The sequence below is a fragment of the Arachis ipaensis genome, chromosome B10 (genome assembly GCF_059453495.1).
Source record: "Arachis ipaensis isolate K30076 ecotype BB chromosome B10, ASM5945349v1, whole genome shotgun sequence".
NCBI classification, from domain to species: domain Eukaryota; kingdom Viridiplantae; phylum Streptophyta; class Magnoliopsida; order Fabales; family Fabaceae; genus Arachis; species Arachis ipaensis.
The window spans coordinates 64,485,425-64,498,585 of record NC_142435.1 but is presented as its reverse complement, the minus strand read 5'-3'; the positions used below and the strand labels follow the sequence as shown (position 1 = coordinate 64,498,585).

General features: G+C 39.5%; 1 pseudogene; it reads left to right on the top strand.

Annotated features, from left to right (window-relative positions):
• The first annotated feature begins 9,042 nt into the window (after nucleotides 1-9,042).
• On the top strand, nucleotides 9,043-11,238 carry LOC148580312 (uncharacterized; annotated as a pseudogene).
• The last annotated feature ends 1,923 nt before the right edge of the window (nucleotides 11,239-13,161 follow it).

Sequence of the window (13,161 nt, the reverse complement as noted above, 5' to 3'; positions counted from 1 at the left end):
AAGGAAAGGGAGGAGAGAGGAGAAGAGGTAAATTCGAATGGTGTAGAGGAGGGGATGGCCGAAACTATATTTATAGGAGGAGGGGATGGCTTTCGAAAAATGTGAGAGAGATATGAAAAGATATGGAAAGAATTTGAGAAGATATTTGAGTTTTTGAAGAAGATTTGGAAAGGATTTGAAAGAATTTTGAGAAATAATTTAGAAAATTATTGAATGATGAGAATTGAGGGTGAATGATGAAAGTTTAAAACATGTTTATGCAGAAAATTATGAGTCAAAACATGAAAATTTGAAAAAAATTGAAGTTGGAAACAAAATCTCCTCCCCCTGTCTATCTGGCGTTAAACGCCCAGTTGTTGGCCATTATGGGCGTTTAACGCCAGCCAGGGTACCTGGCTGGCGTTAAACGCCAGAAACTCCTTTATCACTGGGCGTTTTGCTAAATGCCCAGGATACTACAAATCTGGCGTTAAACACCCAGAATGGTACCCATTCTGGCGTTTAACGCCCAAAATGGTACCTTTACTGGCGTTAAACGCCCAAAATGCCCCTTACTGGCGTTTTCTTGCCAGCAAGCTCCTTTTCTCTGCTTTTTGTACTGAATCCTTCTGTAACTCTGTGAATTCCTTCAATTTTGATGCTTAGCCTTTGATGAAAATGTATATCAAACCCCTACAAGTATTAATTAAAATAAATAACTTGCTAATGGCTGAGTTGCCTCCCAGCAAGCGCTTCTTTATTGTCTTTAGCTGGACTCTTACTGAGCTTCATTCAAGCCTCAGTTTTGAGCATTCTTGCTCAAAATTGATTTCAAGATAATGTTTGATTCTCTGTCCATTGACAATGAACTTTTTGTCAGAATCAATATCTTGAAGCTCAACATATCCATATGGTGACACTCCTGTAATCACATATGGTCCCCTCCACCGGGATTTTAATTTCCCAGGGAATAATCTGAGCCTAGAGTTGAGTAGTAGAACTTTTTGTCCTGGCTCAAAGACTCTGGATGACAATTTCATGTCATGCCACTTTTTTGCTTTTTCCTTATAAATTTTTGCATTTTCAAAAGCATTGAGTCTGAACTCTTCCAGCTCATTTAGCTGGAGCAATCTTTTCTCACCAGCTAACTTAGCATCCATGTTTAGGAATCTGGTTGCCCAGTAGGCTTTATGTTCCAGTTCCACGGGCAGATGACAAGCCTTGCCATATACAAGCTGGTATGCAGAGGTTCCTATAGGAGTCTTGAATGCTGTTCTGTATGCCCACAGAGCATCATCCAAGCTCCTTGCCCAATCCTTTCTACGGGCAATTACAGTCCGTTCTAGGATTCTCTTTAGTTCTCTATTAGAGACTTCAGCCTACCCATTTGTCTGTGAATGATACGGAGTTGCTACTTTGTGGCTAATTCCATATCGAACCATAGCAGAGTAAAACTATTTATTGCAGAAATGGGTTCCCCCATCACTGATTAGTACTCTGGGAACACCAAATCTGCTGAAAATATGTTTCTAGAGGAACTTCAGCACAGTCTTGGTATCATTAGTGGGTGTGGCAATTGCTTCCACCCATTTAGATACGTAATCTACTACCACCAGAATGTAAGTGTTTGAGTATGATGGTGGGAAAGGACCCATGAAGTCTATACCCCATACATCAAACAACTCAATCTCTAAGATCCCTTGTTGAGGCATGGTATAACCATGAGGCAAGTTACCAGCTCTTTGGCAACTGTCACAGTTACGCACAAACTCTCGGGCATCTCTATAGAGAGTAGGCCAATAGAAGCCACATTGGAGGACTTTAGTGGCTGTTCGCTCACTTCCAAAATGTCCTCCGTACTGTGATCCATGACAATGCCACAGGATCTTCTGTGCCTCTTCTCTAGGGACGCATCTGTGGATCATTCCATCAGCGCATCTCTTAAAGAGATATGGTTCATCCCATAAGTAGTACTTTGCATCAGAAATTAGTTTTTTCATTTGCATCCTGCTGTACTCCTGGGGTATGAACCTCACAGCTTTATAATTTGCAATGTCTGCAAACCATGGTGCCTTCTGAATGGCAAAGAGTTGCTCATCCGAAAAGGTCTCAGAGATCTCAGTGGAGGGGAGGGACGCCCCAGCCATTGGTTCTAACCGGGTGGTTCTAACCGGGACAGGTGATCAGCTACTTGGTTCTCTGTCCCTTTTCTGTCTCTTATTTCTATATCAAACTCTTGCAGAAGCAACACCCATCTTATGAGCCTAGGTTTTGAATCCTGCTTTGTGAGTAGATATTTAAGAGCAGCATGGTCAGTGTACACAATTACTTTTGATCCTACTAAATAGGATCTAAACATGTCAATGGCATAAATCACTGTAAGCAGCTCTTTTTTTGTGGTTGTGTAATTCTTCTGTGCGTCATTTAGAACATGAATGGCATAGTAAATGACGTGCAGAAGCTTGTTATGCCTTTGTCCCAACACTGTACCAATGGCATGGTCACTGGCATCACACATTAATTCGAATGGTAATGTCCAGTCAGGTGCAGAGATGACTGGTGCTGTGACCAGCTTGGCTTTCAGGGTTTCAAACGCCTGCAGACACTCTGTGTCAAACACAAATGGCGTGTCAGCAGCTAGCAGGTTGCTCAGAGGTTTTGCAATTTTTGAAAAGTCCTTTATGAACCTCCTATAGAATCCTGCATGCCCCTGAAAGCTTCTGATTGCCTTTACATTGGCAGGTGGCGGTAATTTTTCAATTACCTCTACCTTGGCTTGATCTACCTCTATTCCCTTGCTTGAAATTTTGTGCCCAAGGACAATTCCTTCAGTCACCATAAAGTGATATTTTTCCCAGTTCAAGACCAGGTTAGTTTCTTGGCACCTTTTTAGGACAAGTACAAGATGATCAAGACAGGAGCTGAATGAGTCTCCAAATACTGAGAAGTCATCCATGAAGACTTCCAATAATTTTTCTACCATATTAGAGAAAATAGAGAGCATGCACCTCTGAAAGGTTGCAGGTGCATTGCAGAGACCAAAAGGCATTCTTCTGTAAGTAAATACTCCAGATGGACATGTGAATGCTATTTTCTCTTGGTCTTGAGGATCCACTGCAATTTGGTTGTAGCCTGAATAGCCATCCAAAAAGCAGTAGTATTCATGACCTGCTAGTCTTTCTAGCATTTGGTCTATGAATGGTAAAGGAAAATGATCCTTTCTGGTGGCTGTATTGAGCCTTCTGTAATCAATACACATACGCCACCCTGTAACTATTCTTGTGGGAACCAGTTCATTCTTTTCATTATGAACCACTGTCATGCCTCCCTTCTTGGGGACAACTTGGACAGGGCTCACCCAGGGGCTATCAGAAATAGGATAAATAATCCCAGCCTCTAGTAACTTAGTGACCTCTTTCTGCACCACTTCCTTCATGGCTGGATTTAGCCGCCTCTGTGGTTGAACCACTGGCTTAGCATCATCCTCTAATAGGATCTTGTGCATACATCTTGCTGGGCTAATGCCTTTAAGGTCACTTATGGACCACCCAAGAGCTGTCTTGTGTGTCCTTAGCACTTGAATTAGTGCTTTCTCTTCCTGTGGATTTAAAGCAGAGCTTATGATCACTGGAAAAGTGTCACCTTCTCCCAGGAATGTATATTTCAGGGATGGTGGTAGTGGTTTGAGCTCAGGTTTAGGAGGTTTCTCCTCTTCTTGAGGGATTTTCAAAGGTACTTTTATTTCCTCTGATTCCTCCAGATTAGGCTGAACATCTTTAAAGATGTCTTCTAGCTCTGATTCAAGACTCTCAGTCATATTGATCTCTTCCACTAAAGAGTCAATAATATCAGTGCTCATGCAGTCATTTGATGTGTCTGGATGCTGCATAGCTTTGACAGCATTTAACTTGAATTCATCCTCATTGACTCTCAGGGTCACTTCCCCTTTTTGTACATCAATAAGAGTTCGTCCAGTTGCTAGGAAAGGTCTCCCTAGAATGAGAGTTGCCCTCTTGTGCTCCTCCATTTTCAGCACTACAAAGTCAGTGGGAAAGGCGAATGGCCCAACCTTGACAATCATGTCTTCAATGATGCCTGATGGATATTTAATGGAGCCATTAGCATGTTGAAGACATATCCGGGTTGGTTTGACTTCTTCAGTCAACCCAAGCTTTCTGATAGTAGATGCAGGTATTAGATTGATACTTGCTCCAAGGTCACATAGGGTTGTCTTGGGACAGGCATCCTCTAATGTGCATGGTATCATAAAGCTTCCTGGATCTTGAAGCTTCTCTGGTAAGCTTTTCAGAATGACTGCACTGCATTCTTCAGTGAGAAACACTTTTTCAGTTTCTCTCTAATCCTTCTTATGACTTAAGATCTCTTTCATGAACTTAGCATAAGAGGGTATTTGTTCAAGTGCCTCTGCAAATGGAATCTTTATTTCAAGAGTCCTGAGATAGTCTGCAAAGCAGGCAAATTGTTTATCCTGTTTTGCTTGGCAGAGTTTCTGAGGATAAGGCATCTTGGCTTTATATTCTTCAACCTTAGTTGCCGCAGGTTTATTCCCTATAGGAGTGGTTGGAGAAGCCTTCTTAGAGGGGTTACTATGAGCACTTGCAGGTGTCTGATCCCTCATTGGCATTTGAACGCCAGGATTGGGTGCTGGATGGGCGTTTAACGCCAGCTTCCCACCCTTTTCTGGCGTTTGAACGCCAGAACTGGACAAGGAATGGGCGTTTAACGCCAACTTTTCCCCCTTTTCTGGCATTTGAATGCCAGAGTTATTCCTCTCTAGGCTCTTGATGTCCTCAGAGGGATTTTGGGCAGTGGTTTGGTCATCCTCTATCATTTGTTCCTTTCTTGACTTTTTGCTACTTTGGGCTGAGTTATTCAATGTCTTCTCGCTCCTTAGTTGGACAGCTTGGCATTCTTCTGTTATCTGTTTAGATAGCTGCTGTCTTGTCTGATTGAATTGTGCTTCTATATTCTTGTTAGCTTTTTTAGTGTCTTGGAGCATCTCTTCGAATTCTGCTAATTGTTTTGTCATAAGGAGTAATTGCTGATTAAGTTCCACAATCTGTTTTTTAGGATTGGGATCAGTAGTTACTGTCATAGCCTCTTCTTTATGGAGGACTCACTGTTTGAGTACAGATGTTGATTTCTAGCAACTGTATCTATGAGTTCTTGAGCCTCTTCAATTGTTTTTCTCATGTGTGTAGATCCACCAGCTGAGTGGTCTAGGGACATCTGAGCTTTTTCTGTAAGCCCATAGTAAAAGATGTGTAACTGTACCCACTCTGAAAACATTTCAGAAGGGCATTTTCTCAGCATCCCTCTGTACCTCTCCCAGGCATTATAAAGGGATTCATGACCCTCTTGTTTAAAGCCTTGGATGTCCAGCCTTAGCTGTGTCATCCTTCTTGGAGGGTAAAATTGATTCTGGAATTTGTCTGTTAATTGCCTCCATGTTTTTATGCTTGATGTGGGTTGGTTATTTAACCACCTCTTAGCTTGATCTTTTACAGCAAATGGAAACAATAATAATCTGTAGACATCCTGATCCACTTCTTTATCACGTACTGTGTCAGCAATTTGTAAGAACTGTGCCAGAAACTCAGTAGGTTCTTCCTGTGGAAGACCGGAATACTGGCAATTTTGCTGCACCATGATAATGAGCTGAGGATTTAGCTCAAAGCTGCTTGCTTTGATGGGAGGTATACAGATGCTACTCCCATATGCAGCTGTAATGGGGTTAGCATATGACCCTAGAGTCCTTCTGGACTGTTCACTTCCACTTATGTCCATGATGGAGAAAAGGGAATTGATATGAATTATTATTATTTTTTTTTAAAAAAGTAACCGAAAATAATAAGTGAAATAAATGGAAAATAAAATAAAATTTCGAAAAGAGAAAATAAAAACAAATTGAAAACTAAATTAATTAATCAATTAAAAAGATTTTGAAATTAGCAATTAAAAAGATATGATTGAAAAAATTAAAAAGATTTGATTTTTGAAAAAGATTTGAAAGGATCAATTTTTGAAATTAAAATTTTGACTTGACTAAAAAGAAAAAAAAAATGATTTTGAAAATCTTTGACTACTTTAATGCCAAATTTCGAAAATTATGAGTAAAATAAGGAAAAGATATTTTTTTTATTTTTGAATTTTAATGAGGAAAGAGAAAAACAACAAAATGACTCTAAACTTAGAAATTTTAAATCAAAACAATGAAAACAAACAAGAAAATTTTGAATGTCAAGATGAACACCAAGAACACTTTGAAGATCAAGATGAACACCAAGAACAAATTTTTGAAAACAAATTTAAGTAAATAAAAGCACAAGGGACACCAAACTTAAAATTTTTAGAAAACCAAACACAAATTTTTGAAAATTTTAAAGAAAAACAACAAGAAGACACCAAACTTAAAATTTTAAAAATCAAGAAAGTACTAAACACATGCAAATTTCGAAAAATAAAAGAAAGTAAAAGCATGAAATTGACACCAAACTTAAAATATAAAACTAAACTCAAATAAAAAACTCTAAACCAACAAAAATAAATTAGTCCTAATCTAGGCAACAAGATAAACCGTCAGTTGTCCAAACTCGAACAATCCCCGGCAACGGCGCTAAAAACTTGGTGCACGAAATTACAATCACACTTTTGTAACTCCGCACAACTAACCAGGAAGTGCACTGGGTCGTCCAAGTAATACCTTATGTGAGTAAGGGTCGATCCCACGGAGATTGTCGGCTTGAAGCAAGCTATGGTTATCTTGTAACTCTTAGTCAGGATATCAGTAATTCTCAGATTTAATTGTAAAAAGTAAAAGAACATGAAATAAATACTTGTTTGCGCCAACGTTTGCCTCAAACGTGAGGTCAAACGTTGGCGCCTAAAAGCGGAGAGTTGGAGCTTCTGGGCAGCGACGTTTAAGCCAACGTTTGCCTCAAACGTGAGGTCAAATGTTGGCTACATTTTGGGAAGAAAGAGCATGGAAGAGCACCCCTGATTGATGAGTTAGATGAGCCACGTTTGCGCCAAAGTTTGCCTCAAACGTTGGGCCAAATATTTGCAAAAAAGAGAGCTTGGGGTGATCCACGTTTGAGCTCACGTTTCACCCCAAACGTTGAGCCAAACATGGAGGACAGCAAATGGACTTGGCTGCATAATTTGACACAAGTGACGTTTGAGTCAACGTTTGCCTCAAACGTTGGCTCAAACGTGAATGGTTCATGGCCCGGTTCACTAATGGATTTCTTCCCAACATCAAGAGCAATCAACGGAGGTTACTATCAACCCAATTCCATCAAGACTAAAGGCCCAATTCAAGGCTTAATGATCATTTGAAGAAAGTGTATAAATAGCTTATGATTTGATGTTTTAAAAAGCTTTTTTGTTTAGAGTTTTCTTTAAGAGTTTTCATAGTATTCACAGTAGAGAACCTTTGGGTTTTGAGCTATTTGGAGATTTAGAGTTTTGGGTGTTGAAGAATTGAGGAAATTCTGTCTTAATCTCACCTTGAGATCTCTTTTTGTTTCTTTCACTGCACCATTGGAGAATTGAGATTTGAATCTAAGTTTTCTTCTGTTTTGATTTTTAATCTTTTGCAATTGAATTCTAAATTTGGATCTAAGAAGGCAGTGAGATCCAGACTTGGTTATCTAGTCTCTTGAGTCCTGAGATCTACATCTTTCAATTTCAATTTCCTTGTTACATTGCTACACCAAGTTTATTTTCATTTGCATTTAAGATCCGGTTCAATTAGATCCATCTTCTACGTTTCTGTTTGTTGAGATTTACTGCTCTCTTGTTTAATTTTTGCAATCCCACATCCCTGATCCATTTACAATTCAAGTCATTTACATTTCTTGCATTCTAAGATTCTGCAATTTACATTTCTTGCGTTCTAAGTTTCTGCCATTTAATTTCTTGTTCTTTAAGATTCAGCATTTTTATTTTCTGTTCTCTTTAATTTCTTGCAATTTACCCCTCTCCCTTTACTTTTCATGCAATTTAATTTCTGTTAATCACAAATCACTCAACCAAATCTTGATCTGCTTGACTAAATCAACCACTAAGCTAAAATTGCTCAATCCTTCAATCCCTGTGGGATCGACCTCACTCATGTGAGTTATTATTACTTGATGCGACCCGGTACACTTGCTGGTGAGTTTTGTGTCGGATCGTTTTCCGCACATCAAGTTTTTGGTGCCGTTGCCGGGGATTGAATAGATTGACAATGATTAAGTGAGGTGGTAGTTTAGATCAAGCACTTTTTCTTTTCTGTTTCTCTAATTTTTGACTGACACACTAACTGTTTGAAATTTTGCTTAAACTAAACTTCATTCTAGCAATAGATTGAAGTGCTATTGGTGGTGTTTCTTTTGTTTTGTTTGTATGTTAGGTACAGGGAGATCCATTCTTGTTTTATCTGAAACTGACCAGAGAAATCTTAGAAGGTTAAGAAGAGCTGAAAGAGGGAAAAATATTGTTGGAGAGGAAGAATCTGAGGAAGAATATCACGAGATGGAAGGAGATCCATCTAATCCAGGAGGAGGGGTTAACAATAACCCACAGCAGAGGAGAGTACTAGCCTTCTATACCTTTGCAAACGCTAGACATTGTGGGAGCAGCATTCTCACCCCTAATGTCAATGCAAATAACTTTGAGCTGAAGCCACAACTCATCACATTGGTCCAAAACAACTGCTCATTTGGGGGAGGACCATTGGAGGATCCAAATCAACATCTATCCACCTTCTTAAGGATTTGTGACACTGTCAAATCCAATGGCGTGAATCCTGAAACCTATAAGCTTCTGCTGTTCCCGTTCTCATTAAGGGACAAGGACGCACAATGGCTTGAAACTTTTCCCCAAGGAAGTATCACTAGTTGGGATGACTTGGTGACTAAATTTCTAGCCAAATTCTATCCACCCCAAAGAGTCATCAGGCTGAAAACCGAGGTGCAGACATTCACACAATTAGATGCTGAATCCTTGTATGAAGCATGGGAGAGGTACAAAGCCTTAATCAGAAAGTGTCCTCCAGAGATGTTCAATGAATGGGACGTGCTGCAAAATTTCTATGAAGGCCTGACATTGAAATCTCAAGAGGCATTAGATCATTCTGCTGGAGGTTCACTACAACTAATGAAAACTGCTGAGGAAGCCCAGAATCTTGTGGACATGGTGGCCAACAATCAATATTTCTTTGCTCATCAAAGAAACCGCCAACCATCACAAAGGAGAGGAGTAATGGAGCTAGAAGGAGTAGACTCAATCTTGGCTCAAAACAAGATGATGCAGTAGCAAATTCAACAACAATTTGAGCAAATAGCCAAGAGGATTGATAGCCTCCAAGTTGCAGCAGTTAACACAAGCCAACCATAATCCACATGGGTGCAAAATGAAGAAACTCAAGAGGAGCAGCAGCAAGAACAAGTCCAGTACATGCACAACCAAAATTCTGGACAGAATGAAGTGTATGGTGACACATACAATCCATCCTAGAAGAACCACCCAAACCTCAGATGGGGAGATAATCACAACCAGAACCAACAACCATGGCAGAGGAACTCAAACCAAAACACTTCCAGAAATAACCAAAACCACAACCAGCAGCAAACTAACCAAAACCCTTACAGAAAACCTCAAAACAACTACTCCAACCCCAACCATTAACAATCCAATAACCAACCCACCAACCAAAATGCCTACCATCCACCATCCACACCTCACAACCCACCACAAGCATCACCAGAATCTCAAAGAATCACTAACTTGGAAACCTTGATAGACAAAATGTGGAAACACCAAGAAAGGACAACCAAGAACCATGAAGCTTCCATGAAGAGCCTAGAGAGGCAGATTGGGCAAATCTCCAAGCAGATTTCTGTTGAGAGACCTTCAAGCTCACTACCAAGTGACACCATTCCTAATCCAAAAGAAGAGTGCAAAGCTGTACAACTACGGAGTGGAAAGACATTGGTAGACAACAACAAGGAGGTAACCAAGAAGCCTTTGGATAGCAACAAAGAATCATCAGAGAAAGGGGAAGCTAGCAATGAAGACATGACAACAAGAAGAAGTACCCCAGAGAAGCTCAAAGAGAAAGACAACCAGCCACATAGTTCAAAGGAAGTGATTCAGGGACAGCAGCAAGTGGAGAAGAGCATTACACCTCCACTACCATACCCTCAGAGGTTCAACAAAGAGACTAAGGACCAACACTTTCATAAGTTCCTTGAGACTTTCAAGAAGCTAGAAATCAACATTTCCTTGGCTGAAGCATTGGAACAGATGCCCTTATATGCCAAGTTCTTGAAGGAAATCATCAACAAGAAAAGAAGTTGGCTGGAGAAGGAAACTGTGCTTCTCACTGAAGAATGTAGTGCGCTCATCAGAAAAGGACTCCCTCCCAAGCTGGAAGATCCTGGAAGTTTCTTCCTACCTTGCACCATTGGAAGTCAATTTATCAACAAGGGGATGTGTGACTTAGGAGCAAGCATAAATCTAATTCCATCATCTTTAGTGAAAAAGCTTGGCATAGGGAAGGTGAAACCAATACAAATGTCCTTAGAATTGGTGGACCAGTCAGTAGTACATCCCAAAGGAGTGATTGAAAACCTTTTAGTTAAGATTGATAAGTTCATTTTTCCTGCAGACTTTGTTATCTTGGATACCGAAGAGGAAGGAAACAATTCAATCATCTTAGGAAGGCCATTTTTGGCCACTGCTAGAGCCATCATAGATGTAGAGCAGGGAGAACTAACTCTCAGGATGCACGAGGAAAGCATTATCCTGAAAGTGTTTCCAGAACCACAAATTAGTGAAGAGAGAAGCAAGGTAGTCAGCGACTGCTTTCCGAGGCAAGAAACCAACAACACAGGGAAGCAGAAGAATGAGCATGTGCAAGGAAGAGAAGGAATTCAAAAAGGAATTAGGATGATAAACAAGAAGGAAAGTACCACAACCAAAGCTGCTGTCAAGAAAGAAAGGTTAACAAGAAAAAGGAAGAAAAACAAGAAGAAGGCTCACAAAGGGTGGAAGAATAAAAAAATCCCAACTGAAGGATTCTCTAAAGGCGACAAGGTGCAATTAATATATCAACAGCTGGGAAATGAGGATCACTACACTGTTAACCAAGTACTCTCTCTCGAGCACATTGAAATTGAGCATCAAGGCACACAAAGAAGGCTTACAGTGAGGGGGGATAAGCTGCGACATTTCAGTCATCAACCACCCTAAGGGGATCAATGTCAAGCTAATGACAATAAAGAAGCGCTTGTTGGGAGGCAACCCAACCTAAGGTAGTTTTCTTTTCATAGCTTTTTCAATAAAAATGTTGAATAATTAAGTATGTATTGCAAGGAGCTAAGTTTGGTGTTGCACACCAAAACAATTTAAGGGAGAATGAAGGATTCTAAGTTTGGTGTTCCACCAAAATCTCATTTAAAAGCATACTCTCACCTCCTGCATAATGCTAGCTCCAAGCAATTAGACAAATTATTCAACCATTTAATTGCTTTTTAGTTTTGGTTCCATAACCTTTAGCAAGGCCAAAAGAATTCATAAGTGGACAACCTGTTGCATTAGAGACAGTGGCAAGGAATTAAGTTTGGTGTTTCCACACCAAATTAAATCCAAAAGCCACACTCAATTCATGCATACTAACTAGTCACCTAAGGGCTTAAGAAGCAAGCAACTTTTGAGAATTGTGCAGGGAACTAACCACCATTTGAAGACATTATGCATCATAGCTCAAAAGGGGCACAACAGAAGGAAGGACAAAAGAACTGCAAACCAATAGGTTGTATCTATACTTAACTTCTACTGTTGAGAAATGCTTTGATTTATGTCTTGCTAAAGTGTTCATCTAGTATAGGCAGAATCACTCTTTGCAATAAGTAAGCTAGTCTAAGTGTGTGCTTGTGTGTTTACTTTCACCTAACTAAATGCATGCTTTGTCCCCTGCATCCTCAATTCAATAAAATAAATGTTTGGAATGTGAAGTAAGATAGTTCTTTGTTAGCTGGAAGTACAATAATAGTGAGTGGTGGTATGAATGTATGATTGTATGATAGCTCACTTTTAGTGAATAAAAGAACTAGACTGTCTCCTTTTAAGTAGAAAGTAGCTCACTGTCTATGAATCTCAATCAAATAAAAGTCCTTGGTTGAAAAGAAAAATCAAAGAGAGAAAAGAAAAATCCAAAGGTAGCAGCAGAACAAAAAAAAAAAAGAAATAAAGCTAGACACCAATAGCTTGAACCTTAGAATATATGCCTGTGGTGTCTTTGTACTAGGATCTGCTTGGATTATTAAGTTCTTTGGAGTGCATCAACACTTGGTAACTTGGGTTAACTAACCCGGGATTATCAACTGAAAGTCCACTATCAAGAGCAACCTAGCTACAAGACATTTAGTAACCCAAAGAGGTGCTGGGCATCAATGTTCTGAGAAGGGATGTCAGCCAAGTGTCTAAAGTGAATAATGTGTCAAGCATAAATAAAGAAAAGAGCTTGTTACACATGACACTGAACTAAAGCTTATAAAGAAAAAAAATTCAGTAAACAAGGACAAAGGAATAATGAGAGGTCATAGCAGTGTCTTGCTTGATGCTTAGAGAGAATTTTCTAGGCCTACTTGTCAATAAGAAGTGAGTAGTTACACATCTGCATAAAACCCCATGAACTACCAATAACACTCTGCTAACATGAGCATTCTCTTTTGTTTTCATTCTTTCTTCTTAATAACTCTTTTCTTGCTTGGGGACAAGCAAGTTTTAAGTTTGGTGTTGTGATGACAAGTCATCTTAGCCTAGTTTCACTAGTCTTTTTCCTTTGTTTTTATTTGGTTTTATGCACTTTCTTAAGCCACAAGTAAGCTAATTGGATTGAATTTCATTTTTCCTTTGATTCAATCAACTATGGATGAATTGATGCATTTTCATGAGTTTTATGCCATAATTACTTATATGACAAGAAAAAGAATAACTCTCATGATTAGAGCATAGCTTTGATGCAAATGTTGGTTGATGATAGGTGGAATAAAGCTTGGAAGAAGGTTGCAAGAATGGCTTGAAAAGAGGGATTCACGTTTGAGCTAACGTTTGCCTCAAACGTTAACTCAAACGTGAGAAGCAGATGAAGAACACCCTGGAGAAGAGCCA